General features: G+C 40.2%; 1 protein-coding gene across 1 annotated transcript in view; it reads right to left on the bottom strand.

The window, feature by feature from the left end:
- The window catches only part of LOC117221499 (discoidin domain-containing receptor 2), a 331,317-nt gene that overhangs the window by 126,410 nt on the left and 179,861 nt on the right, over positions 1–25,046 (bottom strand). The gene's annotated exons all lie outside the window — the stretch shown is intronic.

Here is a 25,046-nt window from a genome sequence, read left to right as displayed (position 1 = left end):
AAGCGCGTGCACAAAAAGAGAAAGAGATATTTAATACAGAAATTTCGATTTCATGATTAATTAATTGATTTCATTTCACCCATGATGAATTAATTTCAGAAAAGATCGAATCGAGTTGTAGAAAGATCGTCAAAATGAGAATCTTCGGTATCGATACCCCGATATCGAGGCATTTCGATATAAAAGAATTCTCCGGCCCCCGCCTCAGTTTTAAAATAAATCTTATCTCAGCATCTCCCCCCGAGTAAGTGCTAATGAAATCGTAGCATTCTTAAATCCCGGGAAGACGGGCATAAAAAGGAATTAAACAAGACAGAAGTTCGGGGAGGATCGTAACTTCGACATCGCCCGAAGAATGTTCACGATATCGAGGCGAAGAATAATCGGGCGCGGCATTCCTGGGGCCATTCCATGAACTTTAAAGATTCGATCTATTCTCGGACCTTTTAGGGATCGGCTGTTCCTCAAACCAAGGCCCGCGCGGTACTTTCCGAACGTAACGAATTAATTAAACCGGGGCGGTATCCGCGTGGGGCCGCCACCCCCGCGCGCTGCCTCCACGCGTCTTGTTTATCAAAATTTTTTCAAGTAAATTCCAATATCGTCGCGAATGCCGAGCTACCAGGTAACTTTTAATATTTTCATTTTTCCAATAATAAATTTAAGCGCCCTCGAACCCCGGCAACTTTCCCAGAAGAACTTGCACCCTTGATCTTGCGTAACGGATCCGCGATCAAAGCGGCCACCGGGGAAAAAAGAAACACGAGTTTGGTCGTTTAATGAAATTCAGAGAGAGAGAGAGAGAGAGAGAGAGTAGATACCGCAGAATAGAGGGCTGTGTAAGTGATACTTCGAAACTTTTCAAATCACTTGCGTCACGTGAGCTCTTCGCGCACTTTGACCGCGACACGGAGACTGCGATCGCGAATGTCTTCATTAAAATCAAGGATTCCTGCCAGGGCATCACAACATTACAGGAAATTAATATTCCTAGGAAATTATTATTATTATTATTATTATTATTATTATATATATAATTTATATTATATTATTACTATTATAATATTATATATATATATAATATAATAATAATAATAATAATAATTATTATTATTATATTAATATATATATATTATATTATATATATTATTATATATTTAATTATTATTTCCTAGGAAATAATAATCCTGGAGTACCTTGCTTGCTTCTATTTATAAGAAATCACGGACCTTATTAAGAAGTCTGAGCAATTTCGAGATCAATGCAGTAAATTTTGCCTAATTGACACTCAGATTGTACACAAAAATGGACAATTTGGGAAGAGAACATACGATTATTCGATCCTTGCCTCTCGTTTTTATAGTTGTTGACGATAATAACTATAAAATCGAGCCGCAAGGCTCGGACAATAGTATGTTCTCTTCCCAAATTGTCCATTTTTTTGTACAATCTGAGCGTCAATTATGGAGAATTGTCCACTGTAATAATATAAACGATGCATGTAGCTCTTAAATTTCAATACGAAAGTTTTGGTTTTCGAAACTAAATTTATCAACTAAAAAATCTGAAACTGATCGTAGCGTATTCTTCCCAGAATTTGTACATGCCATGCAATTACCAATGACACTATTGATTCTCGTATCGATTCAAGAGCAACGACCGGAGTTATGCTCGACGCGAGAAGGATAGCGAATTGATTGAACCTAAATTGGCCAGCTAGATTCGCCAGTCCCATTGGTTCCGCTAAGAACCCAGTTAGTCATCACTTTACAATGATACCAATTGTCGTTTGCGAGAGAAAGTGTTGACATTTGAAACCTTTGACGATAACAATTCATCGAGCCAGTAGATTCAAAGGGACCATAAACGGAGGCTGATTAAATTTCGCCCAATGCCTGTGTTCAGCGACCAACAAAGGGCGGTGTCGCAGTAGCAAACTCTCCGCACTTCTCTACCGAACTCTCTACACTTCTGCAGCACCGCTCGAAACCTCTGTTTTACAAATGACTTCCCGGCCAATTTTCAGAAGTTCGCGAACTCTTTAAGACACTGTTAGAATAAGCCCGCAGAGAGCGCCGTTGTTTATGCTCCCAGTGGACCCAAATCCTCCTTACGATCTCGCCGTAAACGAGCAATCGTGACACTCGATCAAAAAGCTTGCCCCGTATTTGTTTCAAACGCGAATTTAACGCGGCAAACAGAGGAAGCGCCGAATGAAAGTGAACTCGGCGCGACGTCCGACTCGCAGAATCCAATTTCGCAACTCTTAATCCCGTTTCCTTGTTCCCGGGAGGAGGACGCGGCAGCCGGGGGCTAATTTCAATCGTCATTAAAAAACAAACGGCGGGCACGGCCGCGGGCGCGGGCGCGCATCGAGGCTCATTTAAAATTAAAAACGAGTCGAATAATCATAACACCTTTAAAATCTTCGCACCCTCGCGAAACTTCCTCGCCCCTGGGACTAGCTGGCGGGGAAGTTTGCCGCTGCTACGGACACTCTGACCGTTCCCCTCGCTTGTCATCGTTACAAATAGTCGTCTCCCTCGATTGAAAGCGAGCGAGGGGGAGAGAAGCAATGAGAGACAGCGAGAGCGCAGAGAAAAGAAACAATGTGCGACTCACGGTCATAAATTACGAAAGAAATGATAGGTCACGGGATGCTAAGGTAAACGACAAGTAACCAAAGAACCAGGCATTACCTTGTCAAGAGGCGATACAGGACGAAAAACGAAGTCCAAAAAACTGGGGGAGCTGGAGAGGGGGGTGGGTGGGTAGAATGGGATCGGTTCTCGGTCGTAGCCTGACTTACACAGGTGATGCCGATCGAAGGTGCAACCTGGCCATTTAATATGTCCAGGTTGTAGCCAGGGCATCGGCCGTTGTCGTGCTTCGGTTTTAATCTTTGGGGGTCGAAAGCAAGGCGCGGAGAGAGCCTGGCCGGAGTCGGTATGAATAAAACATGAGGCGCGAAGCGCCTTCCCTAATTGCGTGGACCGTTTAAATGCTTGGCTAAGAGAGAAGCTTCTCGTCGTCCTAACGTCACGCTATACCTATATACGTGTTGGTATATCTTTTAGAAGGTGCGAGCTGAATAGCGCGGAAACCTGGCGAGTCGAGGGGGGCCGCCGAGGGTGGGACCGAGCGTCTTCAAGGTTTAAGCGGCCAGGGACCCGAGTTTGTTTTAGCGTCGCGCATTATTCTTCATTACCCAAATATTTCGAGGCGGGCTTCAACAACGTATACCCCGGGAATATTTGCGTTATCCGTTCATTGTCGTCGGAGAGTCGCGACGCGTCCGCGATTATTACGATACGGATAATTCAATTTTTCCAATTAGGACGGAGTCCCTTCTCCGACCACCGCGAGGGGGAGAGTCCAATCTTAGCGCGATTTTCAAGATAGAATTATACCCCGGAAGGATCCGACCACCGCCACGGTTCCTGCGATCTTCAACGATGGTAATTCGCTTCCTCCACCCGCCGCCGCTGCGTCGCGAAACTAAACCGCGCGAACGGTTCATTAAGTTTTTCGCAGCTTCGAAATCTGATTACGCGACGCGTTTTCGGGGATTTTACGATCCCCGCGCACCGTCGGGCTGCTGATTTTAATAAGCTTTATCTGCGGGGAAATTCGTCGGGAAATAAGAGGGAACTGCGGCTGAGAGATGCCGCGGAGGTTTTTGCTTCTGGAACGCGATAAGCGGTGTCCGACCTTATTATTGGAAGGAAATGTGCTGGAGTGGTCAATGGAATTGGACGAGATTCTGATAGTTTGAAACTTAGGAAGGAGAGTCGCGAGTTTCTGATTGAAAAGACTTACTTAATTTGAAATACTCCTGTTTGAAATGTTTCTTATATAGTTGTTAGTGCACAGCGCTAATGTCTTTATGACACGAACGTGTCTAGCCGGCTGTTTTCGAGCTTAGGATTTTTAATAACACCTGCTATGAATTTTGGACGTAAAGTGTTTACCGGCCGAGAGTGCGCATGCTCTATTGCTTGATTTCTGGGACTTCGCTTCTCTCGGCCTCGATGGCCAGGATTTGTCACAAAAAAGGAACAATTCCGAAGGGTCAGCCTGACATTGTTTTACGACGGTGATGCCTGGAGGAATTTTCCTACCTTTGCCAAAGCCTTGCGGCCACTCCCACCTCCCATACACCAGCACCCTCCCAAAAAGACGCGTTAAGGGCGCAAGGGAAGGGTGACTGCTTTAAAACAGACTCACTGATTGGCTATTGCCAAAAATCAAGAAAAACTAATCAGCGAATATTAGAAATGCGTTGGAGGGGTAGCAGTCTACCACGAAGGAAAATATTCTCTAATAGAACAGAGTTGTAATAGAATTCGTAGAACTAAGACCTCCTGACCAAGGGTGTAGTGTAGTCGCGGGCCGAATACAAAACTTCAAGCAAAATCCGGTTCTTTATTTTATATACAGTCCACATACTACTGTGATCAAAAAGTAAGGTGAATTTGTTTATAAAATGTAAATTCTTTATTTATTCTTCCAAATCAATTTCATCCCCTTCAAAGTAATCCCCGTCCGATAAAACGCACTGTTTCCGACGCTTTTTCCAGTCCTCGAAACAGTCGGAATAGTCTTTTTCCGGTATAGCCTTCAAGACCTTCTTCGATTCGGTTTTTATCTCCTCAATCGTGTCAAAACGGCGTCCCCGCATTGGCTTTTTGAGTTTGCTGAATAACCAGAAGTCGCACGGAGCCAAATCAGGCGAATACGGTGGTTGCGGAACGATATGAGTCGAGTTTTTGGCAAAAAAGTCGCGAAGAACCAATGCAGTATGACATGGCACCAATCGAGACCTGACGCGTTTGAGACACAAAACATCCTTCAAAATGGTTTGGACTGAGCCAAATGATATTCCAACACTATCAGCGAGGTCTCTTATTGTCAATCGACGATTTTCAAGCACCAAATCTTCGATTTTTTGGACGTGGCCCTCGTCGGTAGACGTTGATGGTCGTCCAGAGCGCGGTTCGTCTTCAACGCGTTCTCGGCCCGCTTTGAACTCGTTGTACCACTTATAAACGTTTTTTTGTGCCATAGTTTGATCACCAAAGGCCTTCCGCAACATTTTCAACGTGTCCGCACAAGAATATTCGTTCCGCAAACAAAATTTGATGCAAGTTCTTTGCTCAACAAAATCACCCATTGTAAAAATCGAAAAATTCACTTTTGGTCGTTTACTAAAACACGTGTAACTCGGAGATAATTAAACCTTTTAACAAACAGACGTTTGGCAATTGTTATAGACAGTCCTACCAACCTAGGAAAAAAACAATTGCCTGCCTTCCTAATGTCCGGGAGTTTTAAATGACAATTTCACCTTACTTTTTGATCACAGTAGTATATATAGCGTCATAATTCGTCGCTATTACTGACGACGCTGTGACGCCGCAACAATAGTCAATAATTTATTAACACGCCGTATACATTGTGGACCTCTGCATTCAACGATTTTACATAAATATTCTATGTAACTAACGTAAGACGAATAACGTGGCAAAGTCAATATAAAAGGAACGATTTGTTCGTATATTGATAACAACTGCGCCGATCTGTTTAAAATTGCAAATTGTGAACACATTTTCCAGGAGTCTAGATCGAGATGATATCAATAATATGGGTAAATTTGAAGGCAAAGAATTTCTCGTGGCTAATGTCGCATGTGAACTCAAGGTTTGTAGGAAAAATTACAGATAAACCTAGATTTCCATAAGTACATCGTGTTTATCGGCCAGCTAACAAAGTTGTACCGATATTCATATTCGTTTCACCACGGCTGTTACCTCTAACGATAACGTTGATAACAACATATTCAAATTCTTTCGAAAACCAGTAAATAATTTCTGACGTTTAACCATGCAAAATGGTGTGTTTCCTGCTGGGTATTTGAAAGTTGCACACCTTACATGGTCGAAAAAGAAAGTAGAATTCTAATGCGTAGAATTGTAGTAGACGCAATTGGATGTAATATCGTCTGTATGTACATATAGTAGATGAAAGTAGATATAATGTGTAGAATCGTAGTAGATGCAGCATGTAGAATTATGGTGAATGCAAGAATTGTCGTTTGTATGCAATGTCTGCATATACATAGTAGATGAAAGTAGATATAATGTGTAGAATCGTAGTAGATGCAAGTAGATGCAACATGTAGAATTGTGGTGAATGCAAGAATTGTCGTTTGTATGTTTTATGCATTCGTAGCAAAACTAAGTAAATCAAATGTAAAACAGTAATCACATGTGTAGGATTTGGTATTGCATCTTTTCTACTTTGCTCTTAATGCGGATAACCACTATTTTGCACAAAAATCCGTATTCCAGGGATGTAGCTTAATCAGAAATCTAGAGATTGTGACAGGAACCAGCACAAGACTAACCTTGTCTTCGAAACTTACTGGATTTACGCGCGTCTGAATTGCGAATTTTATGCGCGTATGACAAAACTGACCAGATAAAATGTTAAACAGATTCAAAGCATTTAAGAATATTGATCTATTATACAACTATTATACTACTATTTTATATTATTATACATATTTTATATTATTATATATATATTATTATATATTTATTTATATGATTATATATATTTTATATTATTATACAACTATTTTATATAGAAATCCATCTATGCATGATCCAAGAGTAAGTAAACTGTCAAAATGCAGAAACCACCAAACGATGAACTGGTCGCGAAGAAGTCAGTCGGTCATCAACCGAACTCGCTCCTTCATTCGTAATTTTATCATCGTCGAAGTGCATTTCGTAGGCACTTCGATAGAGGCCGCGGGTAGAGCTGTCGCTCGAACGAGACCTAACGGCGATAGTTTTATCGGTTCACCGCGAACATTGACACCCTTATCTGACGGGGATTGGAGTGTAGTCCAGTTTATCTAAACTCGTTCCACCTGGCAGTCTCGCCTCGTTTCTCACGTGTCGTGCCCGCGCTATTTACTCGATGGGATGTCGGGCAATTTGCGACGAAGTTTGGATTAACTTAACGCCGGCCCTGCGCGCGGCTCCTCCTTCGTTTTCATATTTCTCTTCTTTTCATCTCGAGGTTCCCTTGGCCGCGACGGATGCAGCGCGCGTCGCGTTGCATCACGGACGCGAGATCATGTCCCGCTAATAATTGTGCTTGCCGGCCATCAATGCGAGAATGATAACGCGCGGCGGCGTTCTCGAGGGCAAACGCGGCCGGTCGTCGTTATAATAGCCGGGGCTGCTTTCGCAAGATTTACAGCTCGCGTGCTAGAAGTACCTCTTTATCCTTAACAACCGGCTCGGATGGACTGGTTCCCCGTTGCCGGAACAACGGGCCAAGGAGGCGCGCCGATACCATCTAACGACGACAACGGTGCGCGTTCGACGCGCGCGCCACCGCAACCTGCAATTCCGAGACGGAATAATAGACAAATGGCCGTGTAGGTCGGGTTTATGGTGTTAGCCGGATTATCGCCGGACAGTCCCCGACCGTGAAATTTACGAGTCTACGGTTAATTGATATTATTCGTTATTAAGAACCAATTCGCATCGGTCGGCAAACTGTTCGTTCCTCGACGCGCCTCGCAGGACCGGGGCTTGCACGAGGCGAAAGAAATTTCTATGCTAATCTGGATTGTAAACGGAAGTTACGGGGCTCATTTTCAGCTTACTGCCCTGTCTTTTGCTTGGGCATTTTCGGTTCGACGGTGTGTGCTGCGAGTTCCGACGCGTTCTTTCGAACTGCCTCCGAGAATATCCTGATCTCGCACCGAAGATCCTTCGTTCCTTTCTTTACGAGATGTATATGCGCGATGTTTCCAAATGGAATTAAGTTGAACGAAGTCGCTGGTTGATTTGATGTACACTTTAATATTACAGTACAGCTATGGTCTTAGCGATGCGTTATTTGCGTTTTATCTGCGTTCTTAGAGTTCTACGAGTTCTGGGAGTTCTAACACGAGATAAATGTGCAATGCAACGTTTGAACGTTTAAAACCACTGCTGTTGTAGAATTTATTTCCGCTGTGGACTGTTTTTAATACTTTTTCGAGCCACGAATTCCTTTTATGTTAACCAACTAGCAGAGGTAAACTGTAAACTCATTATCCTCTTTGATCTTTTCACGGCTTGTTTTTCAACATTTACCCAGGCAATTGTGATGGTGATTCGAATATGGTTAAGTTGGAGAAATAAAGTTAACAGTAGAGCTATATAAATGAAACAGATTGCATTTAATTAAATTTCACTATATTATACTTACACCGAGGTTCAATTTCTCCGAAAATCAACTTTGTAATTACGCTAATCGTAAAATGATTCTGAAATGCACGACTTAGCCAGATCTAATAGTTCGAATAATAATAATATACTACAATAGAGGAATTTAGTTTCATTTTTAAATACGAGATACATTAATGAAAGAAACATTTCTTGCACCTTAAATCTTCGAATTTCTCTGTAAAAGCGTTGCGAAATAATTTTCAATCCTACGCGAATAGAAAAACCTCCGAAATATCCTGCGATCTTTACGAGCAACGGGTGCAGGGACGACACCGCACAATAATTTGCATCACCGTTAACGTCAATTTCTGCGTGCACCCTCTCGGCGGCGACATTGCCATTTCCACCCTTCACGGTCAATTGGAATGCCTCGCAGCTCGTGTTTCCACCGATTTCATATTTTCCGGTTTAATGTTCTCCGCCGGTAGCCATTATCGTTTCACTTATTATTAGCGTCGCAAGTGATAACGTCCGGTCACTGATATTCCCCCAGTTGTAATTCTTGTTTCACTCGGCGCACCGGTGTGGTGAATTTGCCTCGAAAAGCTTGGCGAAATTATTTCTGCGTTAATTCTGAGTTGGAGGTCGTAATGTAGTCGGTCTAACGATCAGTAAGTACCGATCGTAACCTTGACATAACCTTGACATTGCAATTACAATTTTACAGTGATGAATGAGCTAGAGTATTAATAACGTAACCTTGACATAACCTTGGCATTGCAATTACAATTTTACAGTGATGAATGAGATAGAGTATTAATAACGAAACCTTGACATAACCATGACATTGCAATTACAATTTTACAGTGATGAATGAGCTAGAGTATTAATAATGTAACCTTGAAATAACCTTGACATGACCTTGACATAACCTTGACATGACCTTGACATTGCAATTACAATTTTGCATTGATGAATGAGCTAGAGTATTAATAACGTAACCTTGACATAACCATGACATTGCAATTACAATTTTACAGTGATGAATGAGCTAGAGTATTAATAATGTAACCTTGAAATAACCTTGACATGACCTTGACATAACCTTGACATGACCTTGACATTGCAATTACAATTTTACAGTGATGAATGAGATAGAGTATTAATAACGTAACCTTGACATAACCATGACATTGCAATTACAATTTTACAGTGATGAATGAGCTAGAGTATTAATAATGTAACCTTGAAATAACCTTGACATGACCTTGACATAACCTTCACACGACCTTGACATTGCAATTACAATTTTACAGTGATGAATGAGCTAGAGTATTAATAACGTAACCTTGAAATAACCTTGACATAACCTTGGCATTGCAATTACAATTTTACAGTGATGAATGAGCCAGAGTATTAATAACGTAATTTTGACCGACGTGATAAATTTAATGTCGGTGCAGCTCCGATATAATCGTTCCCAAAGCTGGTTACAAGTTATCCACTCTGATCACTCTTCAATTCTTTAAACTTTTCATCCGTTTGAAATTGCAGCTGCTAATTCCGGTCACGAATGCATAAAGTCTGCAGTCTATTGATCATGCGGCATGTTGTTCAGCCGCGGTTCCGTCCGCTTCGCTGCCTACACGCGGTCGCGCCAGCGCCCGGATGACGTCGTTTTTGGTTTCCGCGTTCGAGAGAGCGTCGCGAGCCGTGTGTGGTCCGTGTCGTCGAAAAAGGGACGAGCAGGCGAGCGACGTCTTTCACGGGGACCGGGCCACTTTGTTTTCAGCTGTCGCGGAACCGTGTCCGGCCGCCTCGGCCGAATGACGGACGGGCCGCATTAAATCGACCGCGGGGCGCGGAGATACCGTCGTACCGTGGCGAACTTAAATTTTCCATCGCGTCGACCGCTTCGCGGGCGATTCTTGGGTTCGACGAAATTAGCGGGCACGAGACGCCGTCTCTCTGGCCACTATCTCGGACCTATATTATGCAAACCGTTTGGCCCGGGGAATTGTCACATGCGGGTGGACTTATCGGGTGCCGTTCTGCTCCGTTCCGCGCCGCTCCGCTTCGCGCCGCGTAGACGTGCCGGAAAAAAAGAAATCTCGACATCCCGTACTCGCCCCGGCTTTGCTCGACGAAAATGCGCGTGTGTGCGACCGCGAATTTACCCGTACTTGTACGGGAAAATTGGATCTATCATACGTTTAACGTAGAATTCGTAGAAATGCTCCGCGCTCATTGGTTTCCAATGGAAATCTTTCGAAATGGAATATTAGATTTGCGTTGCACTCGTGAGTGGACTGCGGATGCGGTGCGTTCATGGTGTGGCCTGCAGCCGCCCACGAAAGTCTGCCTGTACGTAGACCGAACGAATGCTCGATGCACGGAGCCAGAGGTTTCCGACATTTTGTGCGCGTTAATTAATTTAATGGGTATCTCAAGGGTTCGGGAGGGGCGGTGATCTGGGGCTCGCTAGAAAATTGGGGATAATTCGGATACAGATGCCAGAAATAATCTACGGATTAATAATTGCCAATATATGAGCCGTTTATTTTGAAAGTGGCATAAGTCACTTTACCGTAATGAAAAGCGGTGATTTTTTGATGTTTATACGAAATTATTTGTACTGAGAAAAATATCAGTATTAACATCAATATATAATAACGAATACAAGTAAATCTTCTCGAAAGTTAGCATCCATATTTTGAAACGTGTTGAAACGCAAACCCTTAAATATATCGACATAAGAACAAAGTGACTTATGCCACTTTCGAAATAAACGGCTCATATGTATATTAAACTGGAGATATTTGTTATCACGTGTTTCGTGAAGTCTGATGTAAAATTTCATGCAACTTGGTAATGCGCTTTTTATTTGGAGATTATCGGGTGATCGTTTATTTAACATTCTATAAAGTAGGATAAACGAGTTAGTGGATTTATCAAATCTACAATATATAACGCGATTATTATAATTGCAATTGTTATTATAATTCGCGTTTCACTACAATCACTTCACAATAACTTCAATTCAAATAATGATCCGCAGTTTACTAATTACTTTGACGGCGACGGTTAACACGATCGACGATTAATATTGACTATAATTTCGTTATCCTTTTTAATGACGTGTTACGAGGTACAATCAAGGGGCCCTGAAAGGTTAAATGCCTTTCACAGAGTGTAACCATTATGCGCTCATTAATTGGAAAAAATATTGTCTCTCTTTTAATAGGATTTCTATCTTATTAAGCAGCTACCGTTGTACCTAATAGAGTGACGTAACAGTGATAATGAACAGGTAGATTCACTGCGTCGTTGCAGTATCGGTAATATAAATCACATTATAATACAATTGTGATATTCATTATGTTAATATAAATGTGTTTTTTAATTATATCGTAGGATATTTAATACTTTATACGGCGTCGGTTGTTTCGTTAACGTGTTAGCAGATTGATACAAATTGTCGACGATCTAATGGTATAATTAGAAAAATATAATGTAAAAGAGTTGTAATATAAAGTATTTTAGTACTTTGGTTGTAGTTTAGAAATATAACACTGTCGTTGCAGCTAATTTTTTAAATTCATAAATTTAGAAAACGGAATTCTAAGAAATTCCGTGCGGTTATAGCACTCTGTCAGAATCGCAGAACCTGATAAAATAGAGACTACAAAATTCTCTACGCGATTATAAAGTATTTTAGTACCTTGGCTGTACTTTAGAAATATAACACTGTCGTTACAGCTAATTTTTTAAATTCATAGATTTAGAAAACGTTATTCTAACAAATTCCGTGCGGTTATAGCAATCTGTTAGAATCGCAGAACCTGATAAAATAGAGACTACAAAATTCTCTACGCGATTATAAAGTATTTTAGTACCTTGGCTGTACTTTAGAAATATAACACTGTCGTTACAGCTAATTTTTTAAATTCATAGATTTAGAAAACGGAATTCTAACAAATTCTGTGCAGCTATAGCATTCTGTTAGAATCGCAGAACCTGATAAAATAGAGACTACAAAATCCTCTAAGCGATTATAAAGTATTTTAGTACTTTGGCTGTACTTTAGAAATATAACACTGTTGTTACAACTATTTTTTTAAATTCATATATTTAGAAAACGGAATTCTAACAAATTCCGCGCGGTTATAGCATTCTGTTAGAATCGCAGAACCTGATAAAATAGAGACTACAAAATCCTCTACGCGATTATAAAAATTTGCATCCCTAACGACGTCGAACGATTACGCTTACCATCCGCATTTACATAAAAATCCGATTGACCATCAATATACTTATCAGATCTCCGGTCTCAGATCGTTCACAATTCTCAATCCGCGTTGAAAAATGTCCGAACTATCTCCAGTCTCCTCCATAGAGAAGCCGGAATCAGTTCAGATAGAATATCGAGGCGAACGCTGCGAGAACGACTCGATAACGAGTCCGAGTATCGCCGCGATAAGATTAAACCTACAATACAGCCAGATTCCTGCAATAATCCTTTGTCTTTCCCGTTCTCTTAGCCTCCGTCTGACCACCAGTAATCGTTAACTAAATAGCGTGCTCGAGAAGGAGGACTTTCCGCTACTTTTTCGACAAATCTTCCCCGGATCAGCCGACACGCATTTACAATTTCGACGGTGTGACAATGACCCGATACCGCCGGCAAGAGGGTGTTCCAGCTAAGATTGAGGGAACGTCGTAGCCGCACCTTCGGCCACGGCAATAAACGTTATCGCGATACGCCGGGAGACTGTGTCGCCTTAAAGGGCCCGTCGTCGCGTTTCCACGCGAAATCAAGAAGACATTCCCGGCACTTAGCAAACGAACTTTCGCAGCCGTGAAACGGAGCCAGTTCCGCCGTGTTTTATCTGGCCTGGTCTCGCCGTTCGGCGGACGATGTTCCTATTCGCCGGGCTGGTATTGCTTCGAGGAATTTCAGGAGCCCGCTTATTGAACCTCGTGGAAATTTGTCCCGTCCCGGACGATCTGATACCGCCGCGCAAATTGAATTCCGGTTTTCGATCCCGTATCTTGCGGAACGTGTGTAACGAATAATCGAACACGGTCTTCTTAATCCCGAATTACTGTTTCGCCCGGAATCTATGCCGCCCGTTGCACCCGAGCCTCGTTTCTTCCTCGGGATTTCGGAGGAAATCGCTTCTTTTAGCAGGATCCCGAGTTCCTTCGAAATATTCGCGCAGCATCGAGAAAATTGTTAATTCACGTTTTTGGGTGAAATTGTTTTGTTTCTGCATCGTTCTTGCTTCAGTTCCACACGTAATTTGATTGAATTGTGAGATTACGAATGCAAATTTGGTCCACTTCTTTGTTTCCTTTAAATTTTAATTTAAAGGAAATTTATAATAATAATAATATATCAAGGATAATAATATATATATAAATAATATAAATAATAATATAATAATAATAATAATAATATAATAAATAAATAATATAACAATAATAAAATATAAATATAAATAATATAATAATAATACATAAAGGAAATTAATTTAAAAGAAAAAGGATTAAGAAATGTCAACAGAGTGCCAGATAATGAAATAAAATTTACGAGCATTGGAATAGTGAAGGCACTGTCGGATAGTCAATTACTATGGCTTTAGTTTATTTTCAAGAATAATTGACTTTATATTTATCGAATAAGACGTATTAAATTCTTGTATAAAAATTCAATTAATTATTTAACATACCACGAAAATTACTTAAATTTTTTGATACCGAATATTCGGTAAAATAAATCGTTCTAAATAAGATATCAACGATGTTAGTTGTGTATTGGTAAAACATATTAAGATTACGGGAAAATAACACGGTGATTATTTATTTGAATTTTTATTTTTAGTTTTAATTTCAGTAGTTTGTTTACTGTGCATGACATAACTAATATTTCGCTCGATCCGTTGGTTTCTGTGCACCGTAACTCAACCTATTTTTCGCTGGATGAGATAATTAACTTAATTATTACTGTGATACTTACCACAGGATAGATCTACATAACCTCAAATAATGTCCACTATATTTTTAAAGGGAAGAAATGTGAATATGAAATTTTATGTTAATATATATATTAATATTTATATTAAATAATATTATATTAAATATTTATATTAAATATTATCATGACTTACAAAATATTAAATTTTTATTGTGTACTGTTCTTGAGGCTCGGTATTCAGGGAAGAAGCACAGTAATCGATCTTTGAAGAACATAGACGCACACTCCAGAACATTTTCTCCTTCCTCCTAATATTCAAAGAATGATGTTTGCGTCGTGGGAAAATTTATATCGATAAAAGAAACATCGAAATTTGCCATTAAATTCTCAAGAAGTATCAATTAAATCGCTAAAATTGTTTTAACAGCAACAGGGTACAATAATTGTCTTCTTCGCCCTAATTCCTCGCGCTGAAAATCCGAAAAACAGCGTGCCATTTTGTTGATAACAACTCTCCCTTAAGGAACTATTTTAGTATCCTCGAAAGTCGAGGCCACCAAGAATAAACCTGCATAAAAATTCACAGGGCAGTAAAGTCTTTGGGCGATAACTTTTAAAAGAAGTATTTACGAACACGTCTCCGCTAGAACTTTTATGCTCAAGATTGTAGTTGCTATCAGGCCGGCGGAGTTAACGTCCTTTGGTTACACTGTACGCAATCTCCGGACGAGAGAAACGAATGCGGTCCCCCAGTTGTATATCTTTTCGTTAATAACAGTTTTCCTGGACGCCACGGATCCCCGCGGATCTTCGGTTTCCCTGTTGGCCGGTGGCCGCGAGAAAAATCGATGCTGTCAAGATAGCCACAGCGACTTTGGCGCGATAGAAGTACATTCCTACGCCGCGAGACAGGCCGGAGAACGCAGCAACGTCCAATCCTTTCTTTTTTTATGCAAGCGACCGCCTTAAAAGCCATTACTTGATACACTGTAATTTAGAAAGCACAGATAAGACTGCGCCTAGGAGGGCTGCGCCGCCTTTATACTCGCACTCGATTACAGGCTCTCGCTTTAGAGGGTACTAAAGCGAATACTATTTTCAATCCTTCCTCGCCCGGGTCAGCGGAGGGTCAACGAAGTCCATTAACATTCTGAAACGCGCGCATTACACGCTAAATTCAAGAAGGATTTCGAAATTCAAATTCAGCCTCGTACTTCGGCGCCGGCCTAACGGGAAACCGATCGTCGCGATAATCGGCTTCCCTGAGATCGGACAGCGTGGAAGATAATCATAGAACTAAACGTACGTGCATTTGCCATTTTTATAAAGCCATCCGGACGCGGTTGCAGTGATTCTCATTAATATTCGAGCTGTTTCGATGGGGGACTGACTAATTGAATAATCGACTCGAATCTTCGTGAGAACTGGCAAGGATTATATTTGCTAGCTGCATTAGAAATTTAGAAAGCGTATTTTATAGATGTATTTCCGTCGATTCACACACGCTAAAATCGGATCGACGATCGAACATGAATATTTTCAAGTACCATAGCAGACAACTTGTTAACAAATGAGCCGTTTATTTTGAAAGTGGAATAAGTCACTTTGTTTTTAAGTCGATATATTTATGGGTTCACGTTTTAACACGTTTAAAAATATATATTATATATTATTATATTATTATTATATATATTATTATTATTATTATATATTATATATATATTACTATTTTTAATATATAATATATATTATTAATATTAAATATTAAAAATATTTATTATCTCAGGATAATGATATTTTTCTCGGTATAAATAATTTCGTATAAACATTAAAAAAATCACCGCTTTTCATCACGGTAAAGTGACTTATGCCACTTTCAAAATAAACGGCTCAAATGTGCACGTGATACAAAAGAGCGTGGCTGAAACATGAAATGTAGAAATAAATACTTATTTCGCTTCACAGAATCAATGCAGAAGATTTTTATTACGCTGTCCATCGACAGACCGACATCTCAATCCTACCCTGGCATCCGCTTGTACCAAACAATAAAATTACCATTTCCATTCAGTCTAAAAAACTTCGTTAGACTCTTGCCTCGATTTATTCAATATCGAGGCAGAAAAGGCAGTCATAAGTGAATGGGTGAAAAAAGAAATGAGACGATCGGTAAGTAAAATCGTGTCCACGGGACTGTATAGTTTCGCCATCCAGTCGCGGACACCGTGATTATAGAAAAGGCGCGCCGCGCGAGTATAAATTTGCGTCTTTTAATTCTCTTTACATCTTTGGAGATCTGCCCGTGGTAACGGTTAACCCATATCAACGGTTCTGCAAACGGCGAGGTGAACGAACGAATGGGAGCGTCGCGAAGTGTCGTGTTTTCAGCATTACGGCCGTCGGGCCCGTAATTGCAATTGAATTTCTCCGGTGAATCGCGTTGTCTATATTCGTCCGGAGGACGAAATTCGTCCTCGCGGCGAGTCGCCTTTTGACTTCCCCCGATCCGCTGCGATTTCTTTGAACGGGCCACCCACTCGACCATCCCCCCCGCCCCCTCGCCATCTTAATTGCGTCCATTCCGGTGACACTGTTGAACGGAAACAAGAAGAGTGTAGAAAGGAGCGCGAAAGAACCGGCAGCTGTGCGATATTTTTCAAGGAAGCGAAAGCCGGGCTGTGAGTGCTCGGTTTTTCGAGACGGGCACGCTCGAAGATTCCTGTGCACAGAAGTGGAATCGTTTCGACGTCCTTTCGGAAACTGTTTCCCCGGCTTTCCTGCTTTTCACCTTTATAATCACGAAACAGTTTTCCTGTCACGTTTACTTCGGATCCTTGTTCCTTCGAAATTTCAGCCGCGCGGCAAACGTCTCCGGCGACTCATTGATCGATCACGCCTGCTAAATCCGAAAGCTGGCTCCGCATTTAATTACCGCGGCAACGCTACCGTTCCATCATCGATCGTTAATAAATGATATCGGGACACTAGTTAATTAAATTACATCGCGAACGTGTTTAATATGCGAATGAATCTCGGCCGGCTAACGAAATATCGCTGGAATTTTGGTAAATTTCCTTTCAGCTAATTCTGCGGTTATGGAGCGCCCCGTTGCGTGCCAACGTTTCTGGCCAGATTAATTTTTTAATTAATATTCAGGAACCGCGGAGCACGAACATTAGGATTTTGTACAATCCTATTTCCATGAATAAATCTTTTGGTCGCATCGTTGACACTTCGCCTGCCATGGTAACCAAACATATACAGGCACCGCAATCTATTTTGATTGCAATTATATGTATTATAATATTATTATATTACATTATATTATAATATTATTATATTATATTATATTATAATATTATTATATTATATTATATTATATTATATTATATTATATTATATTATATTATATTATATTATATTATATTATATTATATTATATTATATTATATTATATTATATTATATTATATTATATTATATTATATTATATTATATTATATTATATTATATTATATTATATTATATTATATTATATTATATTATATTATATTATATTATGTTATGTTATGTTATGTTATGTTATGTTATATTATGTTATATTATATTATATTATATTATATTATAATATTAATGTATCATTAAGTATACAAATCTTATCCTTACCATCATTGCATTATGAAGTAGGTTTTTTGTTTCTTTTTTTTTTAAATTTTATCTGACTTCTACGAACGCTGGTATGACAGCTTTAATGATCACGGACGCGTCAAATGTGCGAAACAGCCACTTTCGTAAATCAGTCGATGTCAAAAATTCTAATATTGCATTCGGAACACGAGTTCGCATACGTCCTGAAGATTCTGGCGCAGCATTGTATCCTACTCTTTGTGTTCATGTAAAGTGTGCAATTATGAGCGTGGACAGACGAAAAAGCAGAGCGGAGTAATTAACCCTCTCGCAGCGCGCGCAGTCAAAGTGAGACTCGGACAAGTCATCAAATAGAACTACGTTGCCTGACAGAGCTTCTAGCATGACATCACACGTACAACTGTGTAATTTAACGAAGATTCGGGCAAGGCTTTGCGCTGGAACTGTATCTCCGAGGTGCTACAATTGATGCTAAAGTTGAACTCTCTGCCATTCTCCGTCAATTAATTACGCCGTGCAAATAAGGCATCAGCTGTTGATGAAATTATAAACACGATCTTTGTGTACCATGATTTATAGATTGCAGGTTTTTCTGCATTTGTGGTATTTGAACATTTATAAGATGTGAGAAAAGCTTCATATCGATCCTTTGGAGTCTGAACTGTTTTCCCCCTCTTTATTCCAGAATTTCTTAAAATACAATTATACAAAAGTCGAACGAATATTTCCACATGAAACGTTACGTATTTAATTATATAATATGCAGGGTGTCCCGGGTTTTAATGTTCAAACTTTGTTAGTGTATACGAAGTATGAAAAAAATGTTATGTAAACATAGGTCGTACAGAGCTTTATTAAGAAGTTATAACAAAAATTCAGAATAGGAATAGTAATCAACTTGCTGTTACTGCGAGCACTGGCTTCAATTTTTGGCTTCAAAATTTATTAATACATTTCGAAACGTATTAATAACCGTTGTTGACAATACATGATTGACATCGATCGAAGATTTTTTTTATATTTTATTTTATTTTTAGTTGATTACTATTCCTATTCTGAATTTTTGTTATAACTTCTTAATAAAGCTCTATATGACCTATGTTTACGTAACATTTTTTTCATACTTCGTGCCATAGAATATACTGACAAAGTTTGAACATTAAAACCTGGGACACCCTGTATAGTTATCAGGTACTATGAATAGACTGTGAGTCTTTACACATTTACGACACGTTCAGATTGTTAAAATGCAAGCAATAGCATTTTTCTTTTCTTTTTGCAAACAGTAATTTTTTAGCCCTCTAACCGCGAGCGAGACATTGATTTTTCAGTACGATATCGCGGGTTAGTTTCGCTTATTATACAGATCCGTTCTAAGAATTATTGCAGATTAAAAAGAATACAGAAGAAGAAACAACGACAAAATAAAAAGATTTTAAATCAAATTTCAAATCATTAAAATTAATAACGTTTTGCCAAGTTTAACTTTCAGTACGATATCGCGCGGGCTAGTTTCACTTATTATGCAGATCCGTTCTAAGAATTATTGTAGATTAAAAAGAATACAGAAGAAGAAACAACGACAAAATAAAAAGATTTTAAATTAAATTTCAAATCATTAAAATTGATATCGTTTTGCTAAGTTTTACAACCTATTCTTAATACAAAATACTAATACATAATATTATTAAGAATGCCACGTTGCCCGCGGTTGAAGGGTCAATCGACGAAGAAAGCTATCCTTGAATTCTGGTGCTTGTTAAACGGAATATAACTAGCAACAACTGTGTCCAAACTAAATAAAAACCGTTAAGTAAACAGCTCGAGCTCGCGAACAAAATCAAACAGCAAGCTCAAAGAGCAGCACTCTCTAAGATCTGTGTCTAACATTCAGGAAACTACCCCGCGATTCGCGCTCGCAGCCAGGAAAGACCAACACAGGGTGGCAGCAGGGTGGTGGAATCTAAGGTGACACTAACAGAACATCCGGCGCATTCTTTTTCCCGAGGTTACTTCGTCGGCGCGGCGCATCAGCCATTCTAAGCACCTTCGCCCGGGGTCGCGGTGTATTAAATTAGACGGTGACGTGGACGAGAGAGCGAAGGAGGCTCTCGAATGCGATGCGGGGGCGCCCCGGAGCTCATCAAGAGTCAGAGGCCCATTCAGCCGGTCATTGTCTGCGGTAATGGAATGTATTAATATCGGAGAGCCCGCGGGGCCGCCGCTCCTCGCCGCTCCTCGCCGTTCCACGCTGCTCTGCTCTGCTCTGCTCCGCTTCGCTCCGCGCCGCACCGCGCCGGGCCGAGCCGAGCCGACCGGCGAACCTCTCTCTTTCTCTCTCTCTCTCTCTCTCTCTCTCTCTCTCTCTCTCTCTCTCTCTCTCTCTCTCTCTCTCTATGTTCCTCGTTGGCTCTCGCTCCGAGTTACAACCGCGGCCTGTACAGCGGATATGTCCCGTGGGATGGAATATTCGTATAAACCGCTGTTGCACTGCAACCGCCGGTGAATACTGGACCCTACGCATTAATATCTAAACGCTGGGGATGGGAGAGCCCGCCGGAGGGACGGAGAGCAGGGGATGAAACCCGACGAACGGCGGAGCGAGACGGAATCGGAGGACCAGCGGCGACAGGGTGCACGGGAACGACGCTAAAGGGGTAGAGGAGATGGAGAGAGGGAGAGAGAGAGAGGGAGGATGTCGGCGCACGCGCTACCATCGCATCTTGTATTCATGCGTTGCACTGTCGGCTACAAGAGGCTTTACATGGCCAACCCTTTGCCACTAGCCAGGTGTAATATTCTTTTTACGCCGGTGGAGCACGTCAAACATCCTTCCGTGATAATTGTATTAGAGGGCCCCGGGCTGGCGTGCTTCTAATGCTCACGGAGAATGGTACCCTCGCCGCTCGGCTCACGGAAATGTGGCTTTTTCCCGGTGACGAATGGCCTGTTTCTTTCCACGCTCCTGTTGTAATTATTACGGGCAAGGATTTCCCAGAATAAATTGTTGCCTTACGCCGGCCATTGTGGTATTGTGCGCGGCGCTGTGCTGGCTGCGTCGAAATTTAACCCATTAAGGACGTTGCGTTAACGCTGCACTTCTTTTTTCTACTTCATTTCATCACGGTTAGCTCTTATTGGCGAAGAGCATTACGTGGATTTAGTAGAAATTGTTTTCTTTACCTATCATTTCTTCCGTCTGGAGTCTAGAATATCTTGAAATTTTGTCTCGAACAATGAGAATTCTTTTACATATTTTTCGCGCGTTCGATGTACAGTCTAGCATCGAAGTATATTTTTTATGTTATTGTGTCTTGGTGTACGACGAAAGTTAGTGTTGTTGAAGCATGTTTCAGGAGACCTTGATTGATTTTCATAGCAATATATCGAATAAAACAATATGTTGTAGATTATTAATGGACTGTGAATGTCTATGAAAATGCATATTTATTTAGAAAATTGGTAGACCAATGGGATCTGGATATCAGGAGCAGATGATTCGAAAAATATATTTTTTGTTAAATTAATTTAGTCTAGTGGTCGGTACTTGTATCATAACGAGATAGTGTTGATAGCAGTTACATGTGTATCAATATAATTCTGAATATACGCCATAGCGAATCATGTTTTCAAAACATATTGAACTGGTAATTATTAGTATTATTAATAGATATTAATAGTATTATTATTAGTATTATTAATAATTAGTATTAGTATTAGTAGTAGTTAGTATTAGTAGTAGTTAGTATTAGTATTATTAATAGTTATTAATAGTATTATTATTAGTATTATTAATAATTAGTATTAGTATTAGTAGTATTAGTAGTAGTTAGTATTAGTATTATTAATAGTTATTAATAGTATTATTATTAGTATTATTAATAATTAGTATTAGTAGTAGTTAGTATTAGTATTATTAATAGTTATTAATAGTATTATTATTAGTATAATTAATAATTAGTATTAGTAGTAGTAGTAGTAGTAGTAGTAGTAGTTAGTATTAGTATTATTATTAGTATGATTAATAATTATTAGTATTTCGAATTCGACCAATTCAGTTTTATAATTGGAGCAACAATTTTCGCGCAGATATTCCTGATTCTTTCTGCGTAAACATCCCCAGTCCAATTATCATCGAATCAATGATTGAAATTAAATTATTATAATTAAAAAATTACAGTATAATACGCGGTTTTTGTACGTTTGTACATTCATTGTTTATGTGGCACCGATCAAGTGCTCCCGATAAGATTCTACTCACTGTCAACGTCCTTGTTTCAACGTTTCTACGAAAAAAAAAGTAGTTCGAATTCTGTAAGAATCGCGTGCGCTAGATTTTCAGTGGATACTCTAACACGCTGTCCTCCTGTTGGCCCAGCAGTTTGAAGCGAGGCTCGCCAAGGCGTGAGCTAATGAGGTGCTCCGGCTCTCTCGTCGCTGGCACGGCATCATGAACTATTAGCGAGGCGTCACCTTCTTCTTGTTCGGTTAACGAGTAGGATGCACTATTTGCGTCGACGGAACGGGACGGTGTCCACCGTCGAATAGCGACAAACACGGGGACACGGTTTCGCGCGTTCGATCGGCGTCGTCGGGATCGAACTATTAACGGGAAATTAATTGCGAGGAAGTTGCATGGATAAACACCGCTTCTTCGAGCGCGGCTTTTCCGCGTAAACATTAATTACTGTCGTCGCCGGAACGAACGTCTCGTGCCCCAGGCCCGGGCTGGTAAAAAGTCCAGACACGGGCAGGCGGTGATTTAATTGCACGTTGTAGCCGGCGGAATTTATTCTTCCTGGAATATGCATTAGCCGACCGATTAGAATTCATCAACTTTCTCGCGTGCTGCGCCGCCGGAGCCGAACCGTTCCTTATTATTATTTCTTCCGAACGGCTTTTTTCCCGCGTTTCCTTTTTTTGCCGCGGCGCGACAGCGAGAAACGCGGAATAATTGCCGCACGCTTTCGCATATAAATGTGGAAAGAGTCGCGACGCGGCGGTCAGATTAGAAATAATTACCCCTGCGCGCCGTGCTCTCTTTGTTTACGCGCGATAACGTCTTTCGACGTGCGCGCACGCAAACCCGATAAACCGGATTTTAGGCATTAACGAGTCAACGGCGCGCGGCGCACGGCCAGACGCGTTTTTAGTATTCATAGCGGACGCGTCACAATTAATGAATACCGAAGTATTCATTTTCGCTGTCTGCCACCCGTCCGCCCCTCTTCGACCCCGGGTTTAGACGATTAAATAGTCTACTTGTTTCGTCTCGATGTCCATGATTTACCGCGCGTCCCGGCTACGCTTCTCGAGCAGCGCGCCGTTTCACGCGAACTGTGTACGCGGACCGGGGCGTGTAAATGATTCGCTAAATTACCGTTTAAACGACTTTGTGCGAGTAATTATAGTGTTACCGAGTTCCGGATAGATTCCTGCTTGCGAATGTATCAAAGTTGTCCAGGCACGATAAGGATTTCGTAGTTAGGCAGAACTTCTCCGGAGTACTTATGATGGTAATAGAGCTGGTAGAAATAACAGTGGCGGTTAGAGTAGTTATGGAAATAGTTGGAATTAAATATTAGAATTAAATTTAAAGAAAATTCGTTGATCGAGTTGGAATAAATTTCAATTTATCTTGTTGCATTACAAATTGTTCTATCGTATTCTATGAAAATGAAAAATATTATTGAACTTTTCACGCGATTTTTCTTTTACACGAAAATTAAGCAATTGGATTTCTTAGTTACAGTGACTAAATTAAATTCATATAGATTTGTGTAATAACTTTTACTGTAAATTTATCGCTTTGGATCGTCGAGTGCGAACGTAACACGTGTATTAATCTATCAGAGAATTCGGTTATTGATGCTTCGGACAATCGAAGGCCTATTATAACCTTTTATGGATAAGGAGTTTTTGGAATACTAAAAGCATTTTTCTCAGAAAATTAAATCTGATTATTTGTTATACTCGAAAAAGAAATGAATTTTTATTTATTGAATCTGTTAAGAAAGCAATGTTTTTCTGAAGTATAGCCAACAACGATATGTCGTTGTTCGACACTAAAAGGGTTAAATACGCGCGCACACACAAAACTTTCAGCAAGTTGAAAATAATTTATCGATACAGTACGTTATTCCAAATTGTCCTTCAGCTTGTAAACAAAAATGGTCAATTTGGGAAGAGGAGAAACGATTATTCGCCTCGTTTTTATAGTTATTGACAATCGGCAACTGTAAAAACGAGCCGCGAGGCCTCCTCTTCCTAAATTGTCCATTTTTGTTTGCAAGCTGAGGGACAATTGGGGAGAATTTACTGTACTCCGAAGCTCTACCAATCTCTTATTTGAGTTAGACTAGAGTTAGACTCTAGACTTAGAGTTTATAAAAATTTCTTAATAAATTGGTTAGCAGCCAACAAGTTGGCTGTTAGCCAACTTTGCTGGCTGACTTTCACCAACAAGTTTTTTCCAGTAACATTATCTAATAATTTCGTTTGGAATTTTCATTTCGAGAAAAGTTATTCTGATCTCTCTTAGTACCGAAAAATTCTCCCTAATTGACACTCAGCTTGTACACAAAAATTGGACAAATCGGGAAGAGGAGATACGATTATTCGAACCTTGCAGCTAGTTTTTATAGCTGCCGATTGTCAACAACTATAAAGAACGAGACATATTGTCGTTTCTCCTCTACTGAAATTGACGATTTTTTATTACAAGCTGAAGAACAATCGAGGAGAATTTACTGTACTCCGAAGCTCTACTAAATCTCTTATTTGAGTTAGACTAAACTTACATATTAACACATTGTCTGCCGGCGATGAGTTTATAATATCCGAAAGTTCGCAATTTACAGTTAAAAATTTCTTAATAAATTGGTTAGCAGCCAACAAGTTTTCTCCAGTAACGTTATCTAATAATTTCGTTTGGAATTTTCATTTCGAGGAAAATTCTTCTGATTTCTTTTAGTACCGAAAAATTTTCCCTAATTGACGCTCAGCTTGTACACAAAAAATGGACAAATCGGGAAGAGGAGATACGATTATTCGAGCCTCGCGTCTCGTTTTTATACTTGCCGATTATCAGCAACTATAAAAAAACTCCTCTACTGAAATTGACCATTCTTTATTACAACCTGAAGAACAATCGGGTAGAATTCACTGTACTCCGAAGCTCCGGCAACC

The sequence above is a fragment of the Megalopta genalis genome, chromosome 1 (genome assembly GCF_051020955.1).
Source record: "Megalopta genalis isolate 19385.01 chromosome 1, iyMegGena1_principal, whole genome shotgun sequence".
Lineage (NCBI taxonomy): Eukaryota > Metazoa > Arthropoda > Insecta > Hymenoptera > Halictidae > Megalopta > Megalopta genalis.
Note: the sequence above shows the minus strand (reverse complement) of the source record. Positions and strands in the feature narration are given on the sequence as shown.